At 41.3% G+C, this 16878-nt stretch overlaps 1 protein-coding gene across 1 annotated transcript in view; it reads right to left on the bottom strand.

Annotated features, from left to right (window-relative positions):
• LOC100565490 (vespryn) overlaps positions 1–12047 on the bottom strand; it is a 46103-nt gene extending 34056 nt beyond the window's left edge. Inside the window, exon 1 of the mRNA XM_062969547.1 lies at positions 11693–12047. The gene's annotated coding sequence lies outside the window, so the exon portion shown is untranslated. The remainder of the gene's footprint in view (positions 1–11692) is intronic.
• Positions 12048–16878: the final 4831 nt, after the last annotated feature.

The following is a 16878-nucleotide window of genomic DNA, read 5'->3' as shown; positions in this document are numbered from 1 at the left end:
AAAATTATTTAAAAAAACCAGTTCAAATTAGACAATGTGGATTATCTGTTTTGATGATCTGGATTATATGGCATTGGAGAAGGCGCCTAAGAGAAAAAGAAACATGCAATTTCTAAACAAGGAACATTAAAAAGAACAAAGAGGAAATCTGCTCACCCTCCTTTTTGAACCCTGGTGTACAGTGTTTCAGAAACAAGTTAACCATTCTAGTAAGTTTTTACATTACCAGCCAATCCATTTTGATTGATTTCTATCCTATGCAGAGCCGGCCCTAGGAAATTTTCAAGTGCAGGAGAACAGAATTTTGCCCCCTCCAACCAATCACTGAAAAATAAAAGCGTTGGATAAGCGAAAATGTTGGATAATAAGGAGGGATTAAGGAAAAGCCTATTAAACATCAAATTACATTAAGATTTTACAATTTAAGCACCAAAACATCATGTTTTACAACAAATTAACTGAAAAAGCAGTTCAATACATGGTAATGTTATGTAGGAATTACTATATTTGCGAATTTAGCACCAAACATTGAACTGGGATATAGGGCAGTGAGGACTTAGATAACCCAGTTCAAAGCAGATATTGTGGGTTATTCTGCCTTGATATTCTGGGTTATATGTGAGGTTGTGAGGTCTATTGGAAACTAGGCAAGTGGGGTTTCTATATCTGTGGAATGTTCAGGATGGGAGGAATAACTCTTTTCTGTTTTAGGCAGGTGTGAATATTTGAATTGGCCACTTTGATTTGCATGGAAAAGCCTTTCAGCTTCAAGATCTGGCTGCTTCCTGCCTGGGGAAATCCCTTGTTTGGAGGGGTTAACTGGCCCTGATTGTTTCTTGTCTTCTGAGTGTTGTTATTTTTTTACTGTCCCAATTTTAGCTTTTTCAATACTCAGATTTTGTTCATTTTCATGGTTTCTTCCTTTCTGTTGAAATTCTACAGATACATAAACCCCACTTGCCTAGTTTCCAACAGACCTCACAACCTCTGAGGGTACCTGGTATAGTACAATGGTTATATATATATATATATATATATATATATATATATATATATATATATACACACATACATACACACACACACACACACATACATACTGCATTTTTACCCCGCCCTATCCCAACTTCGAAGGGAACTCAGGGCGTGTTACTGGTTGGCTGGAGCGGTACCTATTGATCTACTCACATTTTGTAGGTTTTCGAACTGCAAAGTTGGCAGAATCAGAATATAATATAGAATACGATTACTGTGTTATGTTCTGAAAATCTTTATTATTATTACGGTATCATTATGCTCTGTTAATATTGTGCGATGCTAATAATATAATACATTGTACGTAAATATGTCAATATTTGTAAGCCACTCTTGAGTCCCCTTTGGGGCGAGAAGGGTGGGATATAAATGTAGTAAATAAAATAAAACAAATAAATAATGAATAAACTCTCATTATTGTGTTTATTACATTAATATGTATGTCAATATGCATAGTATTGTGTTTATCACATTAACAGGTATCTCAATATGTAATAAACTCCCATTATAGTGTTTATTACATTAATACGAGGGCTATCCAGAAAATATGTTACGTTTTGGAATTAAAAATTAACGAAGTATAGGCTGACTCTGGCTGCTTCTCCTTGGAAGGAGAGGTAAACCCGTGTGTGGAGGAAAGCGGTGTAGCCTCCGAGGAGAAGCAGCCACAGTCCTGGCCGATTCTGGCTGCTTGAAAAGAAGGGAGAGCGGGTGATTTGTTTGCTCCTCCCTCCTGCATTCATTCTTCAGCTGGCTGAGTTTCTGGACGCGGCGGGAAACTGCAGGGGGTAGGAAGTTTGTAAACTCTTTAATAGTTCTGAAAAGGGCCTAATTTTGAATGGGGACTATGTTTAAAGGTACTATTGAAGTATGGCTTTTGACTGCATATAATAAATATTTTATCCTATACTTCGTTAATTTTTAATTCCAAAACGTAACATATTTTCTGGATAGCCCTCGTATGTATGTCAATATGCAGAGTATTATGTTTATTACATTAATAGGTATATCAATATGTAATAAACTCCCATTATAGTGTTTATTACATTAATATGTATGTCAATATGCAGAGTATTGTGTTTATTACATTAATAGGTATATCAATATGTAATAAATTCTAGGGTTGTCCAAATATTCGTTAAGTTTCTCGTTTTGTAATTATTTCGGATTGTTCTCGTTTTTTGAAACAAGTATTGAAACATTTTCCCTGGGCGCAACTGGCAATGTAATTCGAACCATCATTGGCCCATTCTCTAATTGTTTCTTAAAACTTTCGTTAATTTTTTTCCTTCCAAATTTTTTTTTAATATTTTTTAAAAATTATTTTTTATTTATTTTTTGTTTCTGCAACTTAACATGAATGGGAGCCTAGCGCAGCCTAACATGGCCGCTCCCTGGCCAATCAGTCTTCCACAATGGCTGCCAAAGGTGGGGGCTAGCGTCCTCCGTGTCCACGTGGAGGATCTCTATCAAAATCCCCAACCGCAGCCGACCCAAGCCATTCTGGGTTGGGATACCGAGGAGAGAGGGTGTTTGGCGCGCTCTGGGAAGCTGCTGCTTGCTTGTTTGGGGGAGAGAGGGCTAACTGGGGGTAGAGTGTTTCTGTTGTTGCTGGTTCGATATTGTGTTTTTTGGGGGGGAAAATTGGCTGGGGGCTTGGGGCAGAGTCCTTGCTGTGGCTGGTTTTAGGGAACTTTTTTTTTTCCAAAGGACGTCTGCATTCTTGCAAGTGCATTGCTTCCCTCCCGCTCCATTTGTAATCCCAAGCCCCCGGGCTGAGTGTTATTGCAGCAATCACAAAGACACACATTGTTTTCAAACCTAAAGGGTACATTGGAAGAAATAGTTTCCAAAGGATGTGGGGCACCCGCCAAGGCATTGCTTCCCTCACACTCCGTTTGTAATCCCAAGCCCCCGGGCTGAGTGTTATTGCATCAATTACAAAGACACACATAGCTTTCAAACTTAAAAGGGTACATTGGAAGTAATAGTTTCCAAAGGACGTGGGGCACCCGCCAAGGCATTGCTTCCCTCACGCTCCATTTCTATTCCCAAGCCTTGGGCTGAGTTTTATTTCTGCAATCACAAAGTCAGACATTGATTTGATTCAATAGAGGGTCCACAGCAATTTATAGTTTCCAAAGGACGTTGCCAATCCTGTCAAGGCATTGCTTGGCATGTGCTGCATTTCTAATCCAAAGTCTACACAAGTAGAAGAGGGACTTTTACAGTGATAAGAACCCAATTGAACAGGAAATAAGACTTTCAAACCAGGAACAGGTTTCTTCAAATATTGAAAAATAGTGTATTATAAAAAGTTATGAAAATTCACCAAAAATCATAGGAGACAGGAAACATTTTGCAATTTGTTGAGCAAAGAGTGTGGAATTTGTTCTCCCACTGTACCAAATTTGATGCGAATAGCTCAAGAAATGCGCGTCCGCCATTTTAGAAACATTTTAGAAACATTTCGAATTTTCGGAAATATCCAAAAATTTTGAGTGAAACATTAAGAAATAATTTCTACATCGAAGAGCTGGCACCCCCTACTTTAGAAACGAGAATTGAAACATTTTTTCCATCGATCGGACAAGCCTAATAAATTCCATTATAGTGTTAATTATATATATATATATATATATATATATATATATATATATATATATATATTAATATGCACAGTATTGTGTTTATTACATTAATATCTATATCAATATGCATAGTATTGTGTTTATTACATTAATATGTATATTAATATGCACAGTATTGTGTTTATTACACTCTCTCATTGGCTAACAAAGACCAAGCCCCTGCCTCCACCTGGAACCTCTCCTAATGTCATCGCGGCTCAGCCAATCACGTTGGAGCCTGTACAGCTGGGAGGAAGCGGGAAATTAAATGTGCACTGTATGTAAATACCTGTTTTTCATGATAATGTATCTCAGCTTTCTTTCGCGGATTACCACATTGCTGACATCACTTCAGTTGATTTCAATAAAATGCCTCGGTGGCTTCATCTTCAAACTTGGTGAGATTTATTCTGAAATAATGGCTTACTCGCTCGCCAAATGCATGGACTTTCAGACCGGCTGAGCGATGGTGCCAATCACTACTTAACGGGTTCAGTATCCATTTCTTGGTTTCTGGTATCTGCGCCCTGGATCTCACTATCCACAGCCATCTCAAATTGCTCTATTTTAATAAGATCCTGGAAAATAGGGCAGTGTAGATCCAGACTGAGGGCCCTTCCACACAGCAAATAACTCAGAATATCAAGGCAAATAATGCACAATATCTGCTTTGAACTGGGTTATCTGAGTCCACACTGCCATTTATTTATTTATTTATTTACAACATTTATATTCCGCCCTTCTCACTCAAAAGGGGACTCAGGGCGGATCACATTGCACACATAAAGGCAAACATTCAATGCCATAACATATAACAGAGACAGAGACAAGACACAGGCAAGGGATGGTCTCGAACTCATGATCTCTTGGTCAGAGTGATTTGTTGCAGGTGCACCACAGTCAGGCCTATAATCCTGTGTAGAAGGGGCCTCAGTTCCCTGCAGAGATCTCCTGTCTGGCCTTTCTTCCAGCTGTTCTGTGGTCCTATTTGAAGCTATCTTTGAATCCCTATACCATATTTACTTGAGTATAATGTGCCATAGAATGTAAGCGGCACCTCAATATTGAAGGTGTGCATTACAAAAAAAGGATTTGCTGTCGTGCATAATGTGAGGTGCTGGTGGCCGGTGGCCACAGAAAGACTGGTGGGAAGCTGTTTGGCCTTCCCACTATACTGTTTTAGTGAAGCGAGGAACTGGTGGGGAGTGTATTATGTTAATTATGGGGGGAAATGAACTTTTCTTCCATTGCCATGGTAGCTGAATTGAGGACAAATATAACAAGGAGGAAGTAGATAAGACTCTTTGCTTCCCACATAATAATTACCATCTAAACATTAAGTCCACCTGCGAAAACTCCTTCTTCTCAAAGACAAATAACGTTATTAATGGTACATGGTGTTCAGCCACCAGTTACTGAATGGAGCCATTAACTCTGGTGAATGTGCCTTTTAAAAAAGGACTGCGCCTGTTCCGTCCCCCAGGACGATGGTTTGCCTTACCTATTGGTCGTTTGTTTGTTTTCCCTCCTTTACATTTTGTTTGAGCCTCTGGCTGCAATAGCCTAGGAAAAGTGGCTTGGAATCTGCAAGAGCTGGCTGCAGTTTTCTTTGCAGTGATTGGTCAAAGAATGCAACATCTTAGGACCGCCCTTTTTACCAGGGTCTAGTCTCCATTTTAGAGTTTCATTCTGGCTATAGTCTTCCAACGTGCTGGAGCTGTGCAAGGCTAACTGGGACAAATCATCCTCAAAACCAGGCCAATCTAAGCCTATCCAAATTAGATAAGTATTGAATTATATTGATCTGGAATAGGAAATCTAGTTGGAGGAGCAGGGTTATTCTGTCGCTTCTAGAACTAATCTTTGCTGTAAAGATAGGGAAGGAAAGAGTTTCTCCTTCTAATATAGGCAGCGTGATTAGGGTATAGTGGTTTTATAATCACCTTTGCTTTCTGGAACCAGGGATAATTCTGTACCTAAAACCTATAGAAATTTGTTTCATTTTCTGCAACTTTAAGATCTGTGCCAGGTTTACAACCTTGTATGAATAAACATCCTTTTTGAAGTTATCCAGACTCAGTCGTTCAATATCTATAGGACAGCTTATAGGGATTTGCAGTTCGCCCGGATAAAGGACAGCACGTTTCAGTTTTATAGTTTTTTATTGTCCGGCGGACGGCACAGCGCCATATAAACATGCCAAGCAATGAATTTTCTGAACCAAGACATTATCATGGTCTGTAAACTGATGGTTGTGTTTCTTTGGTTTATTAAGTCCAATATACGACTGACAACCTGAGAAGGATAAAAAGCCAGATAGCACACGGAGTGGTCATTTTTATCTATCTACCCAAAGGTTATCCAATGAGGAATCACTTTTTCCTGGGAATCTGGGAGTCACGGATGGCACAGGCTTGGCTATTCACAGTCCAGGTTATCTGGCAGTGGAGACTCAAGCCCCATCTGCCACACACCCCTTTAGTCAGCAAATAAGTTTTATAGCATTTTACAGTGCATGTGCACAAGTTTTTGTTTCCTTTGAAATCACCTGATTTACAAGAAATGTAAGGTTATACAAGTCTACTAAGTTTCTATCCTATGAACACAGGCCCTTTAGCAATCAACTTTAGGCACATACACCACCAAAAACGTTACAGTTCCATTTGTTTCCCTCTTACTGTGACATAAAATCCAGATTTTCTGAACTAGATCATGAAACATTTGCATTTTTGGGAGGTGCAATAAAATGTGCAAGATGTACTGTCTAATATAACAAAAGAAAATGTTCTTCTCTTCGAGCAGATGTGAAATCACCAGCAATAAGGCTGTTTGCATCATCACAGTGAACTATATGTTTGGTAAATGAAGTCTTCTGTAACCTATAACTGTTTAGAAATTAGCATACATGACTTCATATTCATACAGATTGATTTGTGAAGGAAAGATACCCTTTAAACATCTTACAATTTAGAAAAACAATTTCAAATTGGATTGCTAGAGGGTATTAATACAGAAACTTTCTCTTTTTCTTCCTTTTTTCTATAATATTATTTATTTGATTTATGTGAAATAAATACATCGAAAGAACAACGTATAGATAGATAGAGAGCTAAAATAGAAATCTAGAAATTTTAAGGGAAAACAAGGGTATGGGGGGGGAAGAGAAGGAGGAGCGAGAGAAAAAACAAAACAAAAGAAAACAACAACAAAACAACAAAACTTTGTGTGTGTTGACTTCCCATCTGTGCTTTGGAGATTCATCCTTCGATTTCTTGTTTTTTTTTTCCTGTTTATTTATTTCTGTCCTCATCCTTTAAAATGATCTTTATATATAAGACAGATCTATGTCAAAGTCCAATTTTCTTTTCCTCATAAATTCTGTAAAGTTTGTCCAGGAGGCAGTGACAGAAGATAGAATTATAGACAACCTGTTAACCCTGCAGGCAGTTAGGGGTTAACAAGCCTAACTGACCCCAAGATGGCACATGAAAGGGCAGGGTTAATAAGCAGAAATAGGGGTTAATAAGGATACACAACAGTAATAGTGGTGAAATGGAGTCTGCACTATGCTGCAAGATGGTGTTCCTTATGTAAATTAATATGGCTGCTGTTATTTCTAATGGCAGAAAACGGCACCCATAGCACAGGCACTCGCCTCTCCCAGCCTTCCCCTCACTTATCTCAGTAATGATGGTCAATTAGAAATCCACGACACCCCAGAACAGTCAATTGGATGATGGATGATGATGGTTGATGTGGTTATGTGGTTGCTGATAATGGCGATCAGAGGGCCCCCAGAGATGCGTCCCCTGCGGCATTCCACTACTCCCTGCTCCACCAGCCAGAAGTGAAGTCGAAGATCCCCTAAAGGCCTAACCGGAAGTCCCAGAACTTGACTCTTTTTGCTGGAGTTCTGTTGTTTTGGCCTACAGACCTCTGGCACAGAGTGTCTACACGACACTACAGCAAATGTTTCATCCTCGGCTACTGCACCTGGCCGTGCAGGAGCTGAGGATGAAACATCCTTCTCGATAAGCGGCCCCATACTGCTTTGTATGCGGCCTCATATAGCCGTGTATTATCAATAATGGCTATGCGTGTCAGTGCTGACATGTGTGTCATAGGTTCACCATCACGGCTCTAGGAGTTAACTTCTCGCAACTGTAAGTCAGCAGTACTACAGCTCACAATTGAAAAATCTGCCGCAGAGCCATTAACTCCCAGAGAGGAAGTAAGTGTTTTCCCCTCTTTAATTGTTGCAATAAAATCATAGTTAATTGTTTATTGTTAATGGGTGCTGTTATAGCATATCTATTATTTTGTCTCTTTCAATAAAGCCTATAAGGACACTTTCTCAATCACATGAAGCAAGCAACCTGAAGAAGGGAAATTTTCCTGAAACAAGGATAAAAGCACCCGGGAATCCTTGTCATTCCTGATCGCATTCCTGATCAACGCTTGCCTCAAAAAGGTTTTCTACCACTCTTTGGAATTTAAATGGGACTGTACTGTACTTATTCAAAATTATTACTACAGAGACTATAGAAGAACCTACGAGTTTTTTTGGGAAAGTATTCAAACATGAACTTAATGTTTGTTCTATCTGCGTAAATCATGCCTAAATGTATTTGTTCATCTCCCATGTTCTTGACTTACTAAAAATACTCGGATTATGTATTTTATTCTATCTTGAATTTCATATTATTATAATTAAGAATATAGACAGGACAACTTTGTATTGATGCTAGTTGAATAGATATCCGCTGAGTTAGCTACCCCCGACCAATGGGCAGCTCATTGTGATGAGTTCGCTAGGTTCTTTGCAAATAAAGTCGCTCAGATCCATTCTGATTTAAACGTCAGTGTTGATGCAATCTCCTTGAATGCGGTTGAGGCATCTTCTTGAGAAATGAAGGCGACCACTTGCTCTCTAATCCCTTGCCCATCCTGGCTCATAAAATTGGCCAGGGGGGACTGGCAGGTGGGTGAAGGTGCTTATGAATGCCTCCTTGACTCAAGGCATAATGCCAAGTATTTTCAAGGAGTCAGTAGTACTGCCCTACTTAATAACTATAGGCCAGTGTCAAACCTCCCCTTTATGGGCAAGGTTCTGGAGAAGGTGGTGGTCTGACGACTCCACCGAAGACATCGCTTTTCTGGATCCATCTCAGTCTGGTTTCAGGCCTGGCTACGGGACAGAGATGATATTGGTCACCTTGGTGGATGATCTACTAAAAGAGCTAGACAGGGGGAGTGTGTCCCTGCAAGTTCTCCTGGACCTCTCAGTGGCTTTCGATACCATCGACCATGGTATCCTTCTGGGCCGTCTCTCTGGGATGGGACTTGGGGGCTCCTGTCCTTCCTGGAGGGTCAGACCCAGAAGGTGGAGCTGGGGGACTCTTATTCGACTCCCTGGCCGGTGTCCTGTGAGGTCCCTCAGGGTTCAATTCTGTGCCCCATGCTGTTCAATATTTACATGAAACTACTGGGAGAGATGATCTGGAGTTTTGGAATTTGGTGTCAAATTCATGCGGACGACACCCAACTCTATTACTTCTTTCCACCTAATACCAAGGATGCTGTCCTGACCCTAAACCAGTGTCTGTCAAGAGTGATGGACTGGAAGAGGGTAAATAAGATGAAACTAAATCCAGACAAGACAGATATACTCCTAGTCAGTCGGAAGGCGGATCAGGGTGTGAGATTACAACCTGTGTAGAATGGGGTTGTACCCCTCTGGAAGACACAGGTGCACAGTCTGGGGGTGCTCCTGGTCTCAGTGCTGACCCTGGAACTTCAGATGTCAGTGGTGGCCAGGAGCGCCTTTGCACTATTAAAACTTGTGCGACAGCTGTGCCCGTACCTTGAGACACCACATCTGACCATGGTAGTTCATGCCTTGGTCACATCCCACTTGGACTACTGCAACACTCTCTATGTGGGGCTGCCTTTGATGATAGTTCGGAAGCTTCAACTGGTTCAGAGATCAGCAGCCAGATTGCTAACAGGAGCTCCATACAGGGGGAGATCCACACCCGTGCTATGGCAGCTCCACTGGCTCCCGATCTGCTTCCACACTATATCCAAAGTGCTGGTCACTACCTTTAAAGCCCTAAATGGCTGGAGTCCATACTACTTGACTGATTGCATCTCCTCTTACAAACCAGCCCAGGCACTGTGGTCAGTGGAGGAGGCCCTGCTCTCGGTCCCACCCCCATCTCAAGTACAGCTGGTGGGAACTAGAGAGAGGGCCTTCTCCATGGCTGCCCCCTCCTTTGGAATCCCTTCCTAAAGAAATAACGCTGCTCCCCGTCCTCCTCTCCTTCAAAAACAACTAAAGACCTACTTCTGCTCATTAGCATATGTAGAGGAGGAGGATTAATTAATGAGAGACCTCTTCCAGATCCTGATCGAGAACTATGCTGTATCTGGGTTCAGTTAGTCTATGTTAGCCTATTTGCCACTTTAGGCCGCATAATCCAACCCACGCAACTCTGTGGAACTGCACTTGGCTTTTTACATTTCTGTGAACATTTATTTATATTTTATGTCACTACTGTGTTTTCCCGAAAATAAGACAATGTCTTATATTAATTTTTGCTCCCAAAGATGCATTAGGTCTTATTTTCAGGGGATGTTTTATTTTTCCATGAAGAAGAATTCACATTTATTGTTGAACAAAAGAATTGAACATTTATTATATACTGTACAACAATAACAAACTTTATTTATATACGGCTCTATCTCCTGTGGGGACTCAGAGCGGTTTACACATAATAAAACATTGATTACATATACATCATACAAAATACAAGAAACCAGTATAACAGCAATTTACAAACATGTTTAAAAGTCCAACATTTAAAAACAATATAACACCATTAATAAAAGCAATTTCAACAGCCAATGGGTATAATATATAAATCGAACAAGATGGCAATATGGGCCAGGGTAGAACTCACGTGGTAAAAATAGGCATAAGCCAGGGGAGAAGTGTGGCTAATAGCAAAGGAACCTAGGCCAGGGCTACACCACTTCAACCTACTGTATACTGTAGTATACTGTACTGTTACTACCATTGTTTCCATGTACATCAATCTATGGTACATACATTTACCAATCCTGCATGCTCTGGTGTTTTGATTGGCGGGCATGGTTACAAAAAGAAGTTTGCTAGGTCTTACTTTTGGGGGAGGCCTTATATTTAACAATTCAGCAAAACCTCTACTAGTCTTATTTTCAGGGGATGTCTTATTTTCAGGGAAACGGTATATAATTCTTGTCTGATTCTGTCTGACTATATTGGTTAAGGTCATTGATGTTAAACTCAATTCACTGAAACAGTAGAGTCTCACTTATCCAAGATAAACGGCAGAACCTTGGATAAGCAAAAATCTTGGATAATAAGGAGGGATTAAGTAAAAAGCCTATTAAACATAAAATTACATTATGGTTTTATAAATTAAGCACCAAAACATCATGTTTTACAAGAAACTGACAGAAAAAGCAGTTCAATACACAGTAATGTTATGTAGTAATTACTGTATTTATGAATTTAGCACCAAAACATTGCAACATTTACTATAAAAACAATGACTACTAAAAGGCAGACTGCCTTGGATAATACATAACCTTGGATAAGTGAAGCTTGGATAAGTGAGACTCTACTGTATTAAGTTTAATTTGATGTTAGGTTTTTAATGCTGTATTCATAAAATCTTGTTGGGATTTTATGCCAATATTTATCTGTTTTTTGAAGGCATTGATAATAGAAATATATATATATATATATATATATATATATATATATATATATATTCATAACCTGTTAAGATTATGATCCCAATATGGTTAAATATTGGTGCAGAGCAGTAAAAACGCAGAAGACTAGGGGTTTATGTGAGCAGAGGTAAAAAGAAAATAAACAATAAGACAAAATATCCAGCCTCCCTTTCCCTTTAAAAGGTCATGTGCATCAAATAAACATCAGAGACATCAAATAAAATAGCAAAAATATGTTTACTCACAATCTTGTATGATGATGGTCATACAGGCAAAAACATCTTAGTTCCAAAGAAAAACAGTTCAGGATACTACATATCTCTTAACAAACAGGAACATCAGCATGGCATGGCAGGAGCGAAGAGGGAGGAGAAGACAGGAAGAGGCATCTGTACATCACTTCCTGTGTGTCCCCAGAAAGGATACTCCCATTTCCCATTTCATATGCAAAACCCCCTAAATGGTGTCATCAACTCTGGAATGCAGCTTGGCTCAGGTTACTAAGCAACAAACATAACTAACTACATAAACCATCCCACATTGAAAATGCATGCATGATTGCTTAGATAACCCAACAATTGAATGTACGCTTTTGTTTGTAGAAATCCGCCCTGAGTCCCTTTGGGGAGATAGGGCAGAATAAAAATAAAGTTGTTGTTGTTGTTGTTGTTGTTGTTGTTGTTGTTGTTGTTGTTATTATTATTATTATTATTATTATTATTATTATTATTGGCCACATATTGAAAAATATTGAACACAACTAGAGACACACAGTATTCCCACCTCGTTAAATTCCTCACAACCCTTCCAATTATATGGCAGAGTAGATCCAGCTTCGTATAATCCACTTCAAAGCAGATAATCTGGGATAATGTTACCAAGCATGAAAGATCCCCCCCCAAGTAAAACATTTAATTTGATCAAAGCAATATTTCAACAGGGAGTTCTGTAGGTTAACACAGTTTACAAAAGTCTTTTGACTCCAGAAAAGTCAACATCGACACTGAAATACAACACCGCCTGAGCTCTGCGAGTGCAGCATTTTCCCGTATGAAGCAGAGAGTGTTTGATGAGATACCAAGGTGCTTGTTTATAAAGCCACTAGCTGTGCCCAGCCACGCGTTGCTGTGGTGTTGTCTGGTGGTGTTGGTGAGAACTTGTTGAGGCTGGATGGCCATCTGTCAGGAGTGCTTGGATTGTGTCATCCTGCATGGTAGAAGGAAGTTGATCTGGATGATCGCTCCAAATCTTAGGATTGTATGATGATGTTGTTATTATTATTATTAGTATTAGTATTGAGAGGCTGGGTGGCCATCTGTTGGGAGTGCTTGGATTGTGTCCTGCATGGCAGAATTGGGTTGGACTGTATGGCCTTTAGGGGTGTCTCCTAACTGTCTGATGCTATGATTTGATGTGTATTATTATTGTGCAGATAAGTGGGCGGAGCTTAGCCCTCTAACTGGCAGTAATTGGATAAAAGCAATTATTCCTTTCCCTCTAATTAGGACTTTATTTTTCTTTTCTTTTTGTTGTATCAACCTAGAGGCATGGATGATGGGTTGTGTTGTCAAATTTCGAGGTTGGGGGGCCTGTAGTTTTGTTGTTTTGTGGGTCGCCATGATGCCATCACTCTTTTATATATATATAGATTATTATATTTATATTCAGCCTAGTTTTGTTGTTTTGTGCGTCGCCGTGATGCCATTACTCTTTTATATATATAGATTATATTATATACATCACTACCCGTGGGTTAACTGGGAGACTCCTGGACCCTGACTCTTCTCTCTCCTTTCCGCCCAGTCGAAGGAATCCTCCTCCGTCCTCAGTTGTGACGTTTCCACGGACGACCAGTTCATTGTCACCGGCTCCGGGGACAAGAAGGCCTTTGTCTACGAGGTCATGTACTGAACACGGCCAGCCCGGGACTGGACACTTCCCCGCTCTGCAGCCAAAGAACCCTCCCGTTTTTGCAAACCGAGGGGGGAAAGAAAAGGACTCCGGTGTCTCTTTGGCGTGGTGTGTGTGCGTGTGCAAAACCCGAAGTCCCTCGGAGCAGCTTCTCATGTGTCTTTGGTTTCGTTTGTTTGTAATCTTTAAATAAAAACATTCAGGGAGTGTCTGGACGGGGCACCGATCCTGACCGGTGTGGCATCAATCCTTGCACACGTAAACACGGCATGCTCAAAAGTTTTCTCATGGAGCCCCAAGACATGTTATAATATTATATTATATTTATTATATTTATTATATTATATACTAGCTGTGCCCGGCCACGCGTTGCTGTGGCGAAGTATGGTGGTATGGGAAATAAAGTATTGAGGAATTGGTGGTAGTTAAGGTAAAGGGTCACCTGGGCTGAGTGGGTTGCTAGGAGACCAAGTGAGCGGAGCTTAGCCTTCTAACTGGCAGCAATTGGATAAAAACAATTATTCCTCTCCCTCTAATTAGGACTTTTATTTTTCTTTTCTTTTTGTTGTATCAACCTAGAGGCATGGATGAGGGGTTGTGATGTCAATTTTCGAGGTTGTAGGGTGTTTACTTTTGTTGTTTTGCCCGCTGCCGTGATGCCATCACTCTTTTATATATATAGATTGTCCTCCCAACCCTGCTCTATGCCTCCGAAACGTGGACGGTCTACAGACATCACACCAAACTCCTGGAGCGTTTCCATCAGCGTTGCCTCAGAAAAATCCTGCAAATCTCTTGGGAAGACAGGCGGACAAATGTCAGCGTGCTGGAAGAAGCAAAGACCACCAGCATAGAAGCGATGCTCCTACGCCATCAACTTCGCTGGACTGGCCACTTTGTCCGAATGCCCAATCACCGTCTCCCAAAGCAGCTACTCTACTCCGAACTCAAGAATGGGAAACAGAATGTTGGTGGGCAGGAAAAGAGATTTAAAGATGGGCTCAAAGCCAACCTTAAAAACTGTGGGATAGACACTGAGAACTGGGAAGCCCTGGCCCTTGAGCGCTCTAATTGGAGGTCAGCTGTGACCAGCAGTGCTGCGGAGTTCGAAGAGGCACGAATGGAGGGCTTAATAATAATAATAATAATAATAATAATAATAATAATAATAATAAGCAGTCAAAACAAAAAATAAAAATAAAAACAAGCAGTCAAAGAAGAAGAACATGCCCTGGCAGAATATGTAAAGCAAAGTGAAGAACCTGCTTTGATTGAATTCAAAAATCAGAAACTCCTCAAAGCACAGCAGACAAAAAACCAGTACAAGAAAGCCACACTACAAACTAGAGCTGACAGCTGGCACAACAAAACATTGCATGGAAAGTTCCTTGACAAAATTGAAGGAAAAGCTGACAAGGGGAAGACCTGGCTCTGGCTCACGAATGGGACCCTGAAGGAGGAGACAGAAGGCCTGATCCTTGCAGCCTAGGAGCAAGCCATCAGAACAAATGCAATTAAGGCCAAGATTGAAAAATCAGCTGATGACCCAAAATGCAGACTGTGCAAGGAAGCTGACGAAACCATTGATCATCTCCTCAGCTGCTGTAAGAAAATTGCACAGACAGACTACAAACAGAGGCACAACTGTGTGGCCCAAATGATCCATTGGAACTTATGCATCAAGTACCACCTGCCAGCAGCAAAGAACTGGTGGGATCACAAACCAGCAAAGGTCGTGGAAAATGAACACGCAAAGATACTGTGGGACTTCCGAATCCAGACTGACAAAGTTCTGGAACACAACACACCAGATATCACAGTTGTGGAAAAGAACAAGGTTTGGATCATTGATGTTGCCATCCCAGGTGACAGTCGCATTGATGAAAAACAACAGGAAAAACTCAGCCGCTATCAGGACCTCAAGATTGAACTTCAAAGACTCTGGCAGAAACCAGTGCAGGTGGTCCCGGTGGTGATGGGCACATTGGGTGCCGTGCCAAAAGATCTCAGCCGGCATTTGGAAACAATAGACATTGACAAAATTACGATCTGCCAACTGCAAAAGGCCACCCTGCTGGGATCTGCACGCATCATCCGAAAATACATCACACAGTCCTAGACACTTGGGAAGTGTTCGACTTGTGGTTTTGTGAAACGAAATCCAGCATGTCTATCTTGTTTGCTGTGTCATACAACATTGTTGTGTCAATAATAATAATAATAATAATAATAATAATAATAATAATAATAACTTTATTTATATACCGCCCTATCTCCCGGATGGGACAGGGCGGTTTACAATCATAAAAGCAACACAAACATTACATAACAACATAATACACATTATTAAACAAAGTAAAATAATACAATTATAACAATAAATCACACTTACATGACCAGATCAAGGGGACGGGAACCATAAACCCAATATATTAAAATGTATCATTTTAGGCTAGGGAAATCTTATGCAATATATTCAGGCTCAGAAATCGGCGGTAGTCCAATATAATTACTCAAAAACCTGCTGACACCACCAGGTCTTCAGTTCCTTACGGAAATTGGATAATGTAGAGGATTGACTGATCTCTTTTGGCAATGCATTCCAGAGCCGGGGGGCCACTGCCGAGAAGGCTCGTTCCCTCGTCCCCACCAGCCGCACTTGAAACAGTGGTGGGAGTGCGAGAAGAGCCTCCCCAGAAAATCTCAAGGTCCGCACTGGCTCATAGGAGGAGATGCGATCACGGAGATAGGTAGGGCCCGAGCCGTGTAGGGCTTTATAGGTCAAAACCTGCACCTTGAATTGGGCCCGGCAGTTTATTGGCAGCCAGTGGAGCTGCTTTAATAGGGGCATTGTGTGCTCCCTATAGCCGGCTCCCGTTAGAAATCTGGCTGCCGATCTTTGAACCAGTTGGAGTTTCCGGGCTGTCTTCAGGGGCAGCCCCACATTGCAGTAATCCAGTCTGGATGTAACTAAGGCATGGACCACCGTGGCCAAATCAGACTTCTCGAGGTATGGTCGCAGCTGGTGCACAAGTTTTAAATGTGCAAAGGCCCTCCCGGCCACCGCCGACACCTGGGCATCAAGCGTCAGAGATGAATCCAGGAGGACCCCCACACTGCGGACCTGCGCCTTCAGGGGGAGTGCAACCCCGTCGAGCACAGGTTGCCACCCAATACCCCGACTGACCAGGAGGGCCTCTGTCTTGTCTGGATAAAGCTTCAACTTGTTAGCCCTCATCCAGTTCGACACAGCTGCCAGGCACCGGTTTAGGGTCTGAGCGGCTTCCTTGGAGTTTGGTGGAAAAGAGTAGTAGAGTTGGGTGTCATCCGCGTAGAGATGGCACCGAATTCCAAAACCCCGGATGACCTCTCCCAGCGGTTTCATGTAGATGTTGAAAAGCATGGGGGAGAGAATGGAACCTTGCGGGACCCCACAGGTCAAAGGCCAGGGGTCCGAGCAGGTGTCCCCCAGCTTCACCATCTGGGAACGACCCTCCAGGAAGGAGCGGAGCCACTGCAA

Source organism: Anolis carolinensis, chromosome 2, assembly GCF_035594765.1.
Source record: "Anolis carolinensis isolate JA03-04 chromosome 2, rAnoCar3.1.pri, whole genome shotgun sequence".
Lineage (NCBI taxonomy): Eukaryota > Metazoa > Chordata > Lepidosauria > Squamata > Dactyloidae > Anolis > Anolis carolinensis.
This window is presented reverse-complemented; position numbering and strand designations above follow the sequence as displayed.